Source organism: Macaca nemestrina, chromosome 18, assembly GCF_043159975.1.
Source record: "Macaca nemestrina isolate mMacNem1 chromosome 18, mMacNem.hap1, whole genome shotgun sequence".
Classification (NCBI taxonomy): Eukaryota; Metazoa; Chordata; class Mammalia; order Primates; family Cercopithecidae; genus Macaca; species Macaca nemestrina.
In genome coordinates, this window is record NC_092142.1 from 79,765,939 (window position 1) to 79,783,224 (window position 17,286).

Below are 17,286 nucleotides of genomic sequence, written 5' to 3' on the forward strand. Positions count from 1 at the left end.
TCAGTAATGAGAACTGCATCCTTTATCCTCCATTACTAGCAACATCTCTGACCTTGTCTCCTTTAGGCACACTTCAGCCCACGAGCTGCTCCTGGCTCCCAAACCACTACACTGACCTGCCTTTATGAACACTGTATTCATAAAGTTGACGTTCATTGAAACTTCCTTAATTCCTTGAGTGTGCTACCCCTTGTAGTTGCCACCTATGAGATAGGTAGGTACTATCATTATTTCCATTTTATAGATGAGGGAAGTGGGGGTTAGACAGGGTTAGGAATTTTCCCAACATCACACAGCTATCAGTATATACTGGAAACTACATACAGTGTTTCAGAGCTGATGGCCTGTCCTTCCACAGGAATGATGCAGTCCTTATCCAGGAAAGCCAAGAGAAAGGAAGAGATGCATTCTGCCCTGGTCTTGTCTGTCTTCTTCCCACCATTGAGGCTCCATTTGTCCCATGCTGGGATCTCTGCTTCTTTATCCAGAGATTTGCAGATTTTATGTAACACTGAATTGTCTCCAAATACTTCAAGCTTACTTTAAAAACGTCTTTATGGAGACTTCACTTCCTTTCTGCAAATTTCTAGTTGCTTGTTCTACATGTCAGGAATAGCTGAGTGATGCTCCAGCTCTCTCACCAGAATTTTGTCTTACATCTGTGTTCACTTTGCCTGTTCCATTGTCTCGCCATCTCGTTCCTTCTAATGGAGAAGTAAAGATGTTTGAGGTCCAAACTGAAAACCCATCACCTCTTTCCCACTGCTATAGCAGTGTTAGCCCTGGGGTTCATTATCTAGCCAGTTCACACCTTCTAAAGTGAGGCTCTGAAAGTGTCTCACTTCCCTCACAGACAAAGCGTTCTCAAGTCTCCTGAGATGACACACTAACCAAAGCAACTGCTGTCACTCGGAGGTGCAGTTGAATTCTTCTAATTGTGACACAAACTCTTGAAACTGTAAAAACTGAGAGATTAAATGAAGTTATAATGCTCAGAAGCTTTTACAAGTAAAGGTAAGTCAAATCAATAGGTCTTTATTTCATATCCATAATGGTTTAGCTCTGCAGGAAGTGTTAGCAGCTATATGAATTAGGAAGAATTTAGAAGACAATCCCTAAACACATGAAATCTCTAAGTAAGAAGATAATGTATTTATCCAAATATTTAAAGTGAAATGCTCCAGATATGGGAAGCTTACAGTTTTCAAGGAAAGGTTTTTAGAAAGAATTATGGAACTATTTTAAAGGGAGCTAAACATTTCTCTGCCTTAGGCAGAATATACAGAACATAGATTCACCTCTTCTGTATGTCTCTAGATGATCACGAATGTCAAATATCACACCACACTGTGATATGGGGATCCCCTTGGGGATTTTCACATGTATAGGGTGCCTGCAGCTACACTAAACATCTTAAAGCTACCACAATGTTCACTTCATATTTTTGCTTTTTATAGGTTTTCCTGGTCTCCTCCTATGTTCCCATCATTTATCTTGCTTTGAATCTGTAAGAATCAAGTTGAATCTTTTCCATTTTAAATTTTCTATAGGCCGAGAAACTGTTTAGCCAAGTTTGGATAAAATTGTATCCAAAGTAAGAGTATACAAGCTATGGGCAAGTCCAAAATCAAGGTATTCACAGGACCACATTCTCTCTAAAGGTTCTAGGAGAGAATCCTTCATTTCCTTTCAGCTTCTGTGTGGCTGCTGACATTCCTGGACTGGTGGCTTCATCCCTCCAATCTCTGCCTCCATCTTCACATGACCTTCTTCCTCGTGTTGCTGTGGGTTCTTTCCTGTTTTTTATAAAGACATTTTCATTGGACTTAGAGCCCATCCTAATCCAGTATGATCTCATCTCGTTTTACCTAAATTATATCCGCAAAGGCACTGTTTCCAAATTACATGCTGAGCTTCTAGATGGATATAACCTTGGGGGCCAAGGGGAACTCTTCCACTCACTGCAGAGATCCATCTCCCTAAATAGGTAAGAACAAGAGAAATGTAGAATAAAATCTCAAGCTCCCAGGATGATGTTCCAGGGTCTTTCTATTCCACCCTCAACCTGTATCTTTGACTTCCTTTCCTGCAACCACACTCCAGCCCACATGCTGTTTCTGGCTCCCAAACCACTGCACTGGGCTGCCTCGACACTGTCTTTATAAAGTTGGCATTCATTGAAACTTCCTTCGTTCCTTGAGTGTGCAGCCCCATGTAGTTGCCACCTATGAGATAGGTACTATCATTACTTCCATTTTACAGTTGAGAGAGGTAAGGGTTACAGAACATAGAGAATTTCCCAATATCACACAGCTAGCAATAAGCGGAACTGGAGTTCAAAAACAGATCCAGCTGGGTTTAGAGCTTGTGCTCTTAACCATGAAGAATAACCTTACCATGTTCCTATAACAGAAAGGACAGTGGACTTCCCAGAGCAAGACAAAAAGTGGTAGGAGATAGAAAGCTAAGAAAACCACCACTTGATTGGTGGGGTCTCATATGCATGGAAAGGTGAAAAGGAATTCTGAGTGTGGTGGGAATCCACCAGGGACAACGAAGAGGACGAGAGCTTAAAAAGGACTGTTACATTTGCTTGTTATAAAGAGACATTTCATTTAGTCATTCATTCATTCATTCAGTTATTCACTTATTACATGAATATTTCCTGAGAACCTATTATGTGCAGGCCACAGGTGTGCATGGGGGGGATACAGTGGTGAGCATGTCGGATGCAATCCTGTTCTTGAGCTGATATTCTAGTAGAGGGAGAAAGATAATAAGCAAGTGATGTGGTAAGGGAATTGTCCCCTGCAAATCTCATGTTGAAATTTGATCCCCAGTATTGAAAGTGAGGCCTAGTGGAGGCTTTTGGACCATGGGGTTAGATCATACATGAATATCTTGGTGCCATCCCTACGAATGAGTTCTTACTCTATTAGTTCAGGCAAGATCTGGGTGCTAAGAAAAAGCCTAGCACCTCCTCCTCTCTGTTCCTTCTTCTTGCCATGTGATGCTGTTCCCCTTTGCCTTCCACCATAAATGGAACCTCTCTGAAGCCCTCACCAGAAGCAGATGCTGGCCATGCTTCACATACAGGCTGCAGAACTATGAGCCAAATAAACCTCTTTTCTTTATAAATTACCAACCTCGGGTATTACAGCAACACAACAGACTAAGACTAAGACACTAAGTAAGCCATTAAACAAGCCAATACAGGTAGCGATATGCACTATTTTAAGAAAAAAAAAAAAAACCTACTATAGAGTGGCAGAGAAGAGGGGGAGCAAAACTCCAGACTGTCCAAAGAAGAAACATTGAACTAAGATGGAGGCAATGAAGAGGAACCAGCTGAGTGACTGTCTAGGGGCAAGATCTAGGGGAAAGTCAAGAGAAAGAGACTGAAGAGTAAATGTTAGGGCTGATTTAGTGAGCAAAGATCCAGGAAAGGGAGAAGTTTACAGTATCCTGAGAACAGCAATAATGCACAGACATTACTATTCCAACAGCTGCATTGAAACACCCTTGGTAGGATTGGGAGAAAGATGAATTATTGCCATTTGGTCACTCCAGAACTGTCCATTAATACTCCTGACTAATGGAAGATGATAAAGATTGGGCAAGAAAAATGACCGCAGCGAATGCCTTGGCATCTTCAACTTGTCACCTTTGACAGGAGGCCTCTTCAGCAGCTCTTCGGCTGTGTTTGGCAGCCAGGCACTCTCAAAACGGCAAGGAGACATAGCTGACGTGATCTTTGCGATGCAACAAAACCAAGAGATCTTAAGGTAACAGAGTCCAAAAGATGACAGAAAACTCATCCAACTCCTGAAGCATGTGATGCCACCAGAAAGACTTGACAACAGCCCTTGCAACCCCAGGCTACACCACCTCAGTCAAAGCCAACTCCTAACATATCTCCCTCCCTCTCCTGCAGCCAAGCTGGGCAAGAAGGGATTAGACTCCAGCCCCTTGCAAAAGCTTCAAGCTGCATATGTCACCAAAAGACCTTGAGAAAGTCACAGGAAAGTTTCTAAAATCTACATAGAAAACATTTGCCCAAGGAGACTTGTGTGACAAGGCAGGGCCCACTCTGCAGAGTTGGCAGATGTCACCATTGCTTGGCAGTTCTTCTCCTTGACTCAGTTCTGTAAACCAGATGCCCCCAAACACCCTCTAGTTTGATAAGGGCATATTTTCTTTTATCATCCAAATAAAATGGGTCAAGCTCCCATCTCGTGTACTAGGAGAGGTCCTGTGACCTTTCCAGTGCCTCAGAGAGTGGGAATGGGAAAGAGGAGTGGATGGAGTAGGGCTTACCCTCCTGCGGGTCACCTCTCTTCCCTGCTGCTTCTAAACCCCACTCAGCCTCCTTCCCTCTTCCCCCGCAACTACTCGAAAGCTGTTACAGTGTGTGGCGAACATTTACTGAGGCTTTTAGGGGTAACAGAAGTGGTTTCTTTACAACCACTCCTTCATAGCCAGAATGCACCTAATTTAAAACTGTGTCATTTTCACACTTTCCATAATGTCTCCTTCATGGGGAACTTCTCATGGCCTCGGTTTCTCCCCAGGGGCTGCCTCTGGCCATATTTCTGGGGTCCAAGTCTCACACACAGGGCCCCTCAAACCCTCATTCTTGGGCTGCCCGCAAACAGTCAAAATCCTTATTTTCTAAGCTGAAGCATTTGAGCTCCCTCACTTACCCTAGGTTTTGCCTAGAAGTAGTCAAAAAAGCAAGACAGAGGCATCTTCATCAACTACAGAGTCTCATCAAAGTATTTTACTCCATCAAAGAGCCATTCACTTCTGATAACCATGTTCTTCCTCCCTTAAAAGGCAGATTCTCTTTATTGTTTTTTGTTTTTTGTTTTTTTTTACTAAATACAATTTTTCTTCCTGTCACACTGCCTCATGAGATATCAAGACATAAGAGATATCAAGATATAAGAGATGAGATATAAGAGATATCAAGATAAGCACCAGCCATGAATTCACTTCCTTCCACAGGACACTAACGTGATGCTTTAGTGAAAATAAACAAAACAAATATTTAGAAATTAAACTAGGGCATTTGGATTCTTAGAATGGGTAAAATTGCACGGTAGTAGCATATGGTGATGTCCTAGATTCAATTCTATGACTATTCAATGGCTAGAGTGGATCCTCATGACCTATACAAATTCTTTAAGACCCCTGGGCTAGTTAGCACCCATGCAGTGGTCAGCTACATTCCCAAAGCACTGCCCATCTCCCACCATTGTTACAAGCCCCAACTCCATGCCTAGAAATTAGGCAAGTCCAGTCCCCCACCACATAAGCCAAGGGAGCTTCAGGTATTGCAACCGGGATCATAGCCACGGTCTTAGCTTCTGTCACTTTTTTCCTGGTTTTGGTCCTCACTTCCAGTTCTCCAGAATCTACCTGTATCCTGACTCTGGCTTTGCTTCTACTCTAAGCCCCATACACATCCCTTTCACCACTGACAGATGTTGCTTCTGGTTTTCACATTCGGCATTCTCTACTGTAGGACTTCTCAACCTTGGCACTACTGGCATTTGGGTCTGGCTAATGCTTTGCTGTGGCAACTGTCCTGTGCATTGTAAGATGTTAAGCAGCATCCCTGACCTCTGCCTACCAGACGCCAGTAACACCCCATCGTTGTCAAATGTCTCCTGGGGCACAACATGGCACCTGGTTGATAAATACTGATGTACTCAACTTGCACTTGTCATTTTGGGGCTATGAGAAAGACCTCTCAACAGTAAAGCTCTCCAACGGAAACCAGTGTGGATGATGTGTTGGCCTCATCTGAGTTCTCCAGTGAACCTGGTGAAGTTCTAACTGTCCAAGAAGTGCTCCATCAAGACTTGCCTGAAGAATTCTAAGCAGTTCAAATCCAAAACTTGGCCTCGTCTGGTTGGCCAAAGTCAAAACATATGATTGAACATTAATTTATCCAATTTTTAATATGCTAGCAAGACTCGGTGACTGAATTAACTTTTCCTTCTTTTACTCATATTTGGGGGCTTATACTCAACCCAATCACTGGGGAGCCAGTAGTATCCAGAGCACACAGTTGAAATTAGACATAATTAGGAAAAACTAGGCTGTTTAATATCTATATTGAGTAGCTTTGCGAGTTACTTTCACAAACTTCCCTACAGACTTAGTTCTAACAGGACTGTTCAGGGCCAAGGGTTTGTTTTTTGGAGCCTGGGGGAGTCATCTTTACAATTTTAATATTCCATTAGAATGCCTTGCCTCTAGAAGGAGGGTCCATCTCAATCGCATCAATAAATTGATCCCATCCTTTATAAAAATAAGCTTGGCTAGAAAGGCAAATGAGAAGACTAAGGAACTCTGGTAGAACACTAGAAGGAGACATCTTTTAAGGGGAGGACAAGAAAAGGCGTGAAAACAGAGAACGTGGTCCTACATAAGGCAACTGGCTTCACTGCTACCCTGCAATTCTTATTTCCACTCAACATCTGTTCTAAGGTGGCCACATTTACAAATGTTTGCAACCCCACAGTGAGAAAACAAGGTGTATTAGTCCGTTTTCACGCTGCTAAAAAGACATACCTGAGACCGGGAAGAAAATGAGGTTTAATTGGACTTACAGTTCCGCAAATTTGAGGAGGCCTCAGAATCATGGCGGGAGGCGAAAGGTACTTCTTTCATGGCAGCAACAAGAGAAAATGAGGAAGAAGCAAAAGCAGAAACCCCTGATAAACCCATCAGATCTCATGAGGCTTATCAACTATAAGGAGAATAGTACGGGAAAGACCAGCCTCCATGATTCAATTGCCTCCCCCTGGGTCCCTCCCACAACACATGGGAATTCTGGAAGATGCAATTCAAGTTGAGATTTGGATGGAGACACAGCCAAACCATATCACAAGGGAAAGAAGACAAGAAGCTATCCTGTCTCCAACAACCAATATGTTGTGTTTACATAGCTTTGAGTTTTTCAGATGCCCCAAGATTCTAGAAGGGAGATAACTCAGAAAGGAATTACAAGGGGTTTGTAGAGGAAACCTATGGTTGGCATTATAAGAATTACTTTGTGTCCACAAATTAGAAAACTGCAAGGTTCTCATGCCCATACCTTCTTGAAATTCAAATGCACTTCTCATTCCGAAGGTGGAGAATTAGGGGTTTCTTGAAGAAAATTATTTTTTAATGAAAGCATGAGAAATGAACAGTTTTCAAACAAACTTACTACATATCTAAAGTTCATTCCAACTCCCACCCCAGTTTTTTCATATACTTTCAGCTTTTGTTTTAGATTCAGGGGGTACATATGCGGGTTTGTAACGTGAGTATGTTGCACGATGCTGACGTTTGGGGTAAGAAACATCCTGTCACCTGGGGAAGTGGGCAGAGTACACAACAGTTCATTTTTCAACCCTTGCCCCCCACCTTCCTTCCCCCTCTAGGAGTCCCAGTGTCTATTGTTACCATTCAAGACAGAGTATTTGTGAAGAATATAGAGTTTAATTAGGAACTATTAGGTTGGTGTAAAAGTAGTTGCAGTTTTGGTTTTTTTTTGAGATGGAGTCTTGCTCTGTCACCAGGCTGGAGTGCAGTAGCATGATTTCAGCTCATTGCAACCTCCGCCTCCCCGGTAAAAGTGATTCTCCTGCCTCAGCCTCCCAAGAAGCTGGGACTACAGGCACATACCACCACACCAGCTAATTTTTGTATTTTTAGTAGAGATGGTGTTTCACCATGTTGGCCAGGATGGTCTCAGTCTCTTGACCTCGTGATCCACCTGCCTTGGCCTCCCAAAGTGCTGGGATTACAGGTGTGAGCCACTGTGCCAGGCCTGTAATTACTGTTAATGGCAAAACTGCAATTACTTTTGCACCAACCTAATAAAACTCAGAACACCACATTTACTCAAGACGCATGAGAAATGGCATACTAGTCATCATTAAGCCTTTCAGAACAAGGGGAAAGGTCAGCAGGAGGATTGCTCAGCTAGTTCCAGGGCACGAATGCTGCCTTGGGAAGAAATACCTTGTTCTTTCAAAAAAAAAAAAAAATGCATCGGCTTTGAAGATTTTCCTGTTTTGAAGTCCTATCAGTTCTAAAAATCAAGATATTTCCTCTAGCTTATTTATGTTAGAAGAACATTCCCGATTGATATTTCTTTTACAAAAGCATTGAGCATCCTGGGATAGGGAGTTACTCCAAGCTGCCTGTTTGGGCACATGCTTTGCTATTTGCCTTTTTACTTCAGATCCTTGAAAAGAAACTTTGACTCCTTGTTCTGATTGCTGGGCTACACATTTAAGCTACCAATGGCAATGTAAAAGACTGCTTATATTTTCAAAGATCCTGATTATTTCTTGTGCAATTATTAGTTATTATTTGAGATTAAATAAAATTAGGGTTTGTTTTTTCCTTTGCAGTGTTCTTTGTGCATCACACTTAAATTAGCACACTCTAATTCAAATACATCATAAATTTTTATGGAGAGATTGGTTCACAGAGAGGTTTAAGAGTGTGTCTTCATTTTAAAGGGAAATGCTTACTTTAAAGTTTTATAGACATTGAGCTTCCTGCCTCTTTGGTAAGAAAATAATGCATTGTGAAATGAGTTTTTAAAACAAGCAACTGATTCTTCAACTGTTTTTTCTTCAGCCTTATCTTTCCTGGTTATTTATGAGCCTGCAGTCATTCCAAGACACCATTGTAAATAACTTGCAAAATCTGGTGACATTTTTCAGGGTCAAATGCGTAAATGTAAATGAAACATGCTCTTGCCTCTGGCAGCCAATCTCCCATTCCATAATGAAGCAGAACCCGGATAGCACATACCTACGAGCATCAGGAACTTACCGTTTTGTTGATTTAATCTTCCATTAAACTAATATTTCTTGATGTCCTGTTACGTACTAGGTACTGAAGATACGGCAGTGAGCAGAACCAGTCACGGTCCTTGTCCTCATGGGGCTTACAGTGGGGGGAGAAAATTTTAAGTAAAAAGAAAACACAAAGAAATACAACACAGAAAGCACAGGCATGAGGAAGGAGGGCATGGTTCTGGGAAGGCTTCTTGGTGGCAGCAACCAGACAGCAAAACAGGCTTGGCCAGGACAGACATGGGCCTGTTATGCAGCTGGCCAGTGATGGAGCTACAAGTGCCTTTGCCTCCAGAATCATGGAGGCGGGTACTGAGCCATTTATCCTCCAGTGAAGTCCATCCTAAAATTAAGTGCTCTCTAACTAAACAAAGAGTTATTTACTTTTTTCCGTAAAGAAAACAGAGGCTCCACCTGTTGCTCACTCTCCTACCCTCTCTCCTGTATTCTTTCAAATCATTAGTTAACCACTTTACTCAGCACATAATGACTTAGAACTGCAGTGGAATCTTATTCTCCAATGAGATTGGGGTAGAGCAACAGTTGATCACTTAAAATATTTTTAAATTAATAATGTTTTTTTGAGACGGAGTATCACTGTTGCCCTGGCTGGAGTGCAGTGGTGCAATCTCCCAGATCACTGCAACCTCCACCTCCCGAGTTTGAATGATTCTCCTGCCTCAGTCTCCTGAGTAGCTGGGATTCCAGGCATGCACCACCACGCCCAGTTAATTTTTGTATCTTTAGTAGAGACAGGGTTTCACCACGTTGGCCAGGTTGGTCTTGAACTCCTGACTTCAAGTGATCCTCCTGCCTCAGCCTCCCAAAGTGTTGGGATTACAGGTGTGAGCCACTGTGCCTGACCTAAATTCATAATATTTTAAAATGGCAACTCACAATTGTATATATTTGTGGGGTACAATATGATGTTTTGATACATTTATTCAATATGAAGTGATTAGAGCAAGATAATTAATATATCCATCACCTCAATTATTATGTTTGTCATAAGACATTTAAATTTACTCTCTCAGCAATTTTGAAATATAGAATTCATTTTTATTAACTATAGTCATTATATTATGCAATAAATCTCAATAGCTTATTCCTCCTGTATGACTGAAACTTTGTACACTTGCACCAATATCTCTTCGTTTCTTCTTCTCCTTCCCCTAGCCAGTCTCCAGTACCACCCTTCTACTTTCTACTTCTATGAATTTGATTTTTCAAAATTCCATGCATAAGTGAGATGATGTGATATTTGCGCTTTCGTGCCTGACTTATTTCATTCAGCATGATGTCCTCCAGGTTCAAGTGCTACATTAAAACAATACATGTACGAAAAATATCATTTTTACCTCAAGATATATACATGCAGATTGGTTAGCCAGTGTTTGTAATGGAGAGGCAAGGACTTCTCTGTGAGTAAGGACAACTAATTGTAGGACTGTCCAGTAGAACCCCCCAAGATAATGAAATGTTCTATATCTGTTGTAATACAGTCATCCCAAGCCATGTGTGACTCTAGCTAGACAGCATCCTTGTTATCTTCTCTGCATAGATCACATTCATAATGCCTCCTCTCTGATTTCAGTTTTGGTTGGTTTAAACGAAGTGAGAACATAAAGACAACTGTGATATATTCCAAGAGTAGAATCCTCTTAAACTTCAATATTTTTTTTCTAATTTTTTTCCAGGTCTTTCACCACACCTAATCTGATTATTGTTTCCTTCAGCAATTTGAATATTTGGGGTATTTTGATAACTTCCCCTCTGACTCCTGCCTGGTTCCTCTCTTAAGATGGTTGGTTTCTTACCTGGACAGAGTGGAGGGTAGATGGGAATGAGTTCCAGTGGGCAGTGTCTATGGAGTTTCCTTATTTTGAGTTCAGGAAGAGCCACGGAACCAGTATCTGAAAACCTGGAAGCAGAGATTGCTAATGACAAATTTGCAAAAAAACTGTGATCTGCGGTGTTACGAGGACTCCTGAGGTGAGAGATAGTGTCAGTCCTATATGAGTATGTCTGGGATCCATGGCTCTTAGAGGCCACAAAGACACTCAACAGGTGAACTTAATCCTTTGCATCTGTGAAGCTAGAAGAGCACAAAGACACTTTGGCACAGAGGGGCTACCCTCAGCATGGGACTGCTGAACACCTTGTACCATATACCCTCCGCCTTCCTGCTACGGGAAAAATTCCTTTATCTTCTACCAGTCAGAGGTCAACCTCCTCTTGGGGCCCGTGACAAGCAGATCTCTGACTGCTTTTAAAATAACATAATATGGGAAACTCAGCATCCAAAGAGAGAAAGACCAACCCAAACAAACAAAACACCTGGCCAGTGAACTGAAGATTCTAAAAACAACAAAGAATGAAGCAAATAAACAAGGACACTTAAGGAGAATCCAAATGCATACACAAAAAGAATGTCTGGAACCTCAGAGATATGATTTCTCCATTGAATAGTGTTGCCAGAATTAAAGCAACTACATATGAACAACTACAAGACACTCCATTAAATTTGAATTTCACATAAATAGTAAATAATTTTAGTATATTATGTCCCATGCTATAGTCAACATACTTACACTAAAAATTTATTCAATGTTTATTTGAGATTCACATTTAATTAGTTGTTCTGTACTTTATCTGGCAGCTGTTCCATTGAACAATTGGATAGATGAGTTAAAGAGAGAATGGTCATTGGAGAGATATGAACTAGTGACTAGAAATACATTGGAAAATAATTCTCACCATATGGATCAAGCAAAATCATGGACAAATAAGAGGAAAGTTGAGACTTGGGGCTGGATCCAGGAGGTCTACCATGAGCAATCATATGAATTTTAGGAAAAAAGGAAACAAAGGAGAGGGAATGATTACAAAGTGTGTAATACAAAAAATTATCCTAAACTGAAGAGACCCTGGAATCTAGGGATTGAAATGACTCCCAGAGTTCTAGACTTGATTGATAAAGAAAAACACTCATTTGGGCATGTCCTGGTAAGATTCCTGAAAGTTTAAAACGAAAACAAAACAAAATGCTGACAAGCTAATAAACACAAAGTACACAGTATCTGCAAAGGGAAAAATTGGCATCTGACTTCTTATTGACAACATTGGAAGCCAGTAGACAATGGAAATGACATTTGCCAATAGCTAAGCTGAAAACAACTTATGATCCTCTACTTATTCAAGATGGCATTCACCCACCAGGGCAAAAGAAGGAAACTTAACACACAAGAATGTGAAGAGTATACCACCAGCAATTCCCATCTGAAGAAAATAATCAAACAAAGATCTTCAAAAGAGAGAGTTAGATTGAGACTTCAAGATATAGGGAGATGAGAGGAAAGAAAACACTGATGAAAAACAAACCCAATATAGACAGGTTAAGTGGATATTCATGGCTACTGGGGGGTTTGTCGTGTAAATGCTACATAAGTCCATTGGAAACAGGAGGGATGTACAGCAAGGAAAATTCCAATAATCATCCAGGAGTAAAATCCTAGAGAATTCCAGGAAAATCTAGGAGTTATAGGTGGAGAGGGAGAAGAGACGTAAAAATATTCCAAGGATCTCACCTTAGGGAGTGGGAAGGGGTGACGAGGAGAAAAGAGGGAAAGGGATCACTTTAGAGGTCTCGTCTCCTACAGGATCAAGGTACACAGGGAGAAGAAGACCATGGTGGAGGAATAATGTGCCTTTCTGGACGAAACACTGGAATCTCACTTGCAAAAAAAAAAAAGAAAAAATAGTACATAGATGTCTAATGAGCACGAGAAAAGAGAACAGAACAAAAATTTCAATAAAACATCTAAATTAACAAGGAGAAAACAAAAGGAAAATAGAATGAATAGCAATCCAATGAAATCAGAAAATGAGGAAAAAACAAAAACACATTGATAATTTAAATAATTATGAATGTAAATTTTAAAGTAATGTAAAATATAAGATTAAGCATATCAGTCTTTATGCTAAAGAAAAGTTGAAAATAAAGGGATGGACAAACAGACACCAGGAAAACACAATGAAAAACAAAGGAGGAAAGGAAGCAGTAATACCAGAGAAGACGGAATTTAAGGCTAAAAGCACTAAGCACTAAAACAGGGACTCTATCACGAACACAATGATCCATATAAACTCTTGTTTTTGTGAGGCTAACTACAGAGGGGAAGGAAAGAGACATGCTCTTGGTACATATCAGAGCTCAGGGAATGAGAGTGACAATCAGAGCCCAGGGACAAAATGTCAGAAGGAAGGTGAACAGTTAGAAATTAAAACTGACATCAGCAAAATGGTGGAATCAGAGCTTTCTACCATCATCACGCCTCACTCCACAGAAGCATTAACTTTAACAATTACCAATAGATAGGAGTGTCTTTGGGAGAGTCCAGTGGAAAAGTTTCAGCACACTATTGGCACAAAAACTCTCAGGCTAGGTGCACTGACGAGGGTAACAAGAACAGTTAATACTATCCATGTCATCTGCCCTCCAAGACAGCACAGCTCAGGGACAAAAAAAGATCCCTGTTGACCAGTTTCTCCCACGGGGGAAAGCGAGGGCATAGTGGTGAATGCCCAGCTTCCCCAGCCACGCAGGACACCGTTCATGAAGATTACTTCTTTCTCATCCTAGCCAGAATACTGAGGTGAACTGTATGGCTGAGTGGTTGGGAGAGCATGTTCCTGGGAAGACAGGATGCAGATCCTACCAACCACTCCACAGACTCCATCAGGAAACCCGTCCATGAGCCACTTGGGATGCCTTGCTCGTGGACCCCTCCCAACCGACCCATAGGCACCTCAAACACTGCTTACCGTCAACCCCATCTTCCCCAGACCAGTCTCCCAAGCATGCCCCTGTGGACAGTATTGCAAGCATCTTACAAAAAAAGCCAGTTCAATTTTGTGGGACTGGAGGAACGTACACAATTTGAGGGTTTCAAGACACCATCCTAGGAAAAACAAATAGGAGACTCTGAGCACCTGGCCTGGCTTTGCAGGGTCAAGAGGAGGCATACAACCTTAAGAAGTCCCCTTAGAGGGGTTGGGCGCAGTGGCTCACACCTGTAATCCCAGCACTTTGGGAGGCCATGGCACATGGATCACCTGAGGTTAGGAGTTCAAGACCAGCCTGGCCAAAATGGTGAAACCCCATCTCTACTAAAAATACAAAAATTAGCTGGGCGTGGTGGCACATGCCTGTAGTCCAAGCTATTTAGGAGGCTGAGGTAGGAGAACTGCCTGATTCAAGGAGGCAAAGGTTGCAGTGAGCCAAGTTCATACAACTGCACTCCAGCCTGGGTGATAAAGCAAGACTCCATCTGAAAAAAAAAAAAAAAAGAAAGAAGAAGAAGAAAGAAAATAAATCCCCTTAGACAAAACAAGAGGTGTACAGTGGGTGTATCCATAGAAAAGATCTAAGAGAGCCTTGAAATTCCTAGCTGGGCTGTTTGGTGGAGGCATTGCTCTCCCAAGGACAGTCAGTAAAGACTAGAGGAGGTGACTACTTCTTTAAATATGAAGATAGCAACACAAAATGTAGAGAAGCATGAAAAATCAAGGAAAAGGAGGACAGGGTAGGGAAAGAAAGAAAGAAAAAGAAATCAAGAAAACATGACACCACCAAAAGAACAGAGTAACCAACTCCAAAGATAAGGAGATCTATAATTGCCTGAAAAGATTTCAAAATAATTTATTAAGAAAACTCAATGAGCTGTAAAAAAAAAAAAAAGCACAGCAACTCAGCAATATCAAAAAACAATAAATAAATGAAACAAGTTCAATAAAGAAATAGAAATCATTTTAAAAAAACAAAAATTCTGGAATTGAAGAAAACAATGAATAAAATGAAAAAACTGCAATAGAAAGGGACAATGGCAGATATGATTAGGCAAAATAAGTAATCTGTAAACTCAAAGACAGGTCACTAAAAAATATTCAGACAAAGAAGGAAAAAGAAAAAAGAATGAAAAGGAATGAAGAAAGCCTATAAGATTTACATGACACCATCAAAAGAGCTACCATTCACATTATAGAAGTCTCAGAAGAAGGAATAAAGAAAGGGGCAGAGCGCTTATTGAAAAAAATAATGGCTGAAACCTTCTCATATCTGGTGAGACATATGGACATCCAGATATATGAAGCTCAAAAGTCTCCAATCAGGGTCAACCCAAATAATTCTTTTCCAAATCATATTATAATCAAACTGTTGAAAAATCAAAGGCAAAAAAAAAAGGGAGGGGAAATTTTGAAAGCAGCAAGTGGACAGAGATTCCTCACATACAAGGGAACTCTCATAAGGATATCAGCAAATTTCTCAGCAGAAATCTTGCAGGTCAGGAGACAGTGGGATGACATAGTTACAGTGCTTAAAGGAAAAAACTGTCAATCAAGAATATTATACCTGGCAAAGTTGTCCTTCGGCAATGAAGAAGAGATAAAGACCTTCCAAGATAAACGAAGCTGGGGAATTACATCACTGCTAGACTCGCTTTACAAAAATGCTAAATGCAGTTCTTCAAACTGCCACAAAAGAACACTAATTAGTAAGATGAAAACGTAGGAAAATATAAAACTCACTGGTAAAAGTGAGTATATAGTCAAATTCAGAATACTCTAATACTGTAATGGTGGTGTGTAAATCACTTATAACCCTAGTATAAAGGTTAAAAGACAGAACTATTAAAATAATAATAGCGACTGGCACGGTGGCTCACGCCTATAATCCCAGCACTTTGGGAGGCTGAGGCAGGCAGATTACAAGGTCAGGAGATCGAGACCATCCTGGCTAATACAGGGTTTAGTAGAAACCCCGTCTCTACTAAAAATACAAAACTTAGCCAGGCGTTGTGGCAGGCACCTGTAGTCCCAGCTACTCAGGAGGCTGAGGCAGGAGAATGGCGGGAACCTGGGAGGCAGAGCTTGCAGTGAGCCAAGATCATGCCACTGCACTCCAGCCTGGGCGACAGAGTAAGACTCTGTCTCAAAAATAAATAAATAAATAAAATAATAATAATAATTACAATAATGTGTTAATAGATACAAAATATTAAAATATGTAAATTGTGACAGCAAAAACAAAATGTGAGGGGAAGGGAGTAAAAGTGCTGAGTTTTTATGTGCAATCAAAGTTAAGATGACATCAGCTTAAAATTAACTGTTATAACTACGGTATGTTTTATATAGGCTTCATGACAACAACAAAGCAAAAACCTAGAATAGGTACACAGAAGATGAAGAGAAAGGAATGAAAGCACATCGCTATAGAAAATGATCAAATCACAAAGGAAGACAGCAAGAGAAGGGAAAGGAACAAAACATCCTAAAAAAAAAAAAAAGCCAGGAAACAATTAACAAAATGAGAATAGTAAGTCCTTACCTATCATTAATTAACTTGAATGTAAATGAATTAAATGCTCCAATCAAAAGACATACAGTGGCTGAATGGACAAAAAAATAAATAAATAAATAAACAAAAAACAAAGCCAGGTGGCTCATGTCTATTATCTTAGCACTTTGGGAGGCCAAGGCAGGAAGATCACTTGAGGCCAGCCGTTTGAGACCAGTCTAGGCAACACAGTGAGACCCTTTCTCTACAAAAAAAATAAATAAATAAAAATAAAATAATTAGCCCGGTATGGTGGTGAACGACTATAACTCTAGCTACCTGGGAGGCTGAGGCAAGAGAATTGCTTGAGGCCAGGAGTTCAAGGTTACAGTAAGCTGTGATCACACCACTGTACTCCAGCCTGGGTGACAGATTGAGACCCTATCAAACAAGCAACAATAACAAAAGAACAAGACCCCCCTCCCCTCAACTATATGCTACCTACAAGAGACTCACTTCAGCTTTAAGGACACATGTAAACTGAAAGTGAAAAAGATATTCCATGCAAAAAGAAAACAAGAGAGCAAGGTAGCCATATTTATATCACACAAAATAAAGTCAAAAACTGACAAAGAGACAAAGTAGATCATTATATAATAAAAAAGGGGTTAATTCATCAAGAGGACTAAAAATTGTAAATATGTATGTGCCCAAAACCAGAGAACCAAAATATGCAAGGCAAATATTAACAGACCCAAAGAGAGAAACAGGCAGCAATACAATAATAGCAGGGGGTTTCAGTACCCCACTTAGAACAACGAGTAGATCATCAAGACAGAAAATCAATAAGCAAACATTAGACTTGAACTATACTTTGGACCAAATGGATCTTGCTGTGTTGCCTAGACGTCTCAAACTCCTGGCCTTATGCACCTCCATGCCTGGTCCCGGTTTTGTTTTTTTCCATTCAGAAGCAGAATACATATTCTTCACAAATGTACAGAGAGCATTATCTAGGATAGATCATATGTTAGGCATCTGTCTTAGTCCATTATTCTGGCTACTAAACAGAATACCTTA

At 40.7% G+C, this 17,286-nt stretch overlaps 1 long non-coding RNA gene across 1 annotated transcript in view; it reads right to left on the reverse strand.

Moving 5' to 3' along the window:
• Positions 1-8,468: 8,468 nt before the first annotated feature.
• Positions 8,469-17,286, reverse strand: part of LOC105491215 (uncharacterized) — a 58,794-nt gene continuing 49,976 nt past the window's right edge. Inside the window, exons 3-4 of the long non-coding RNA XR_011616193.1 lie at positions 10,688-10,791; positions 8,469-8,961 (exon numbers count right to left, since the gene is read on the reverse strand). This is a non-coding gene — a long non-coding RNA (uncharacterized lncRNA). The remainder of the gene's footprint in view (positions 8,962-10,687; positions 10,792-17,286) is intronic.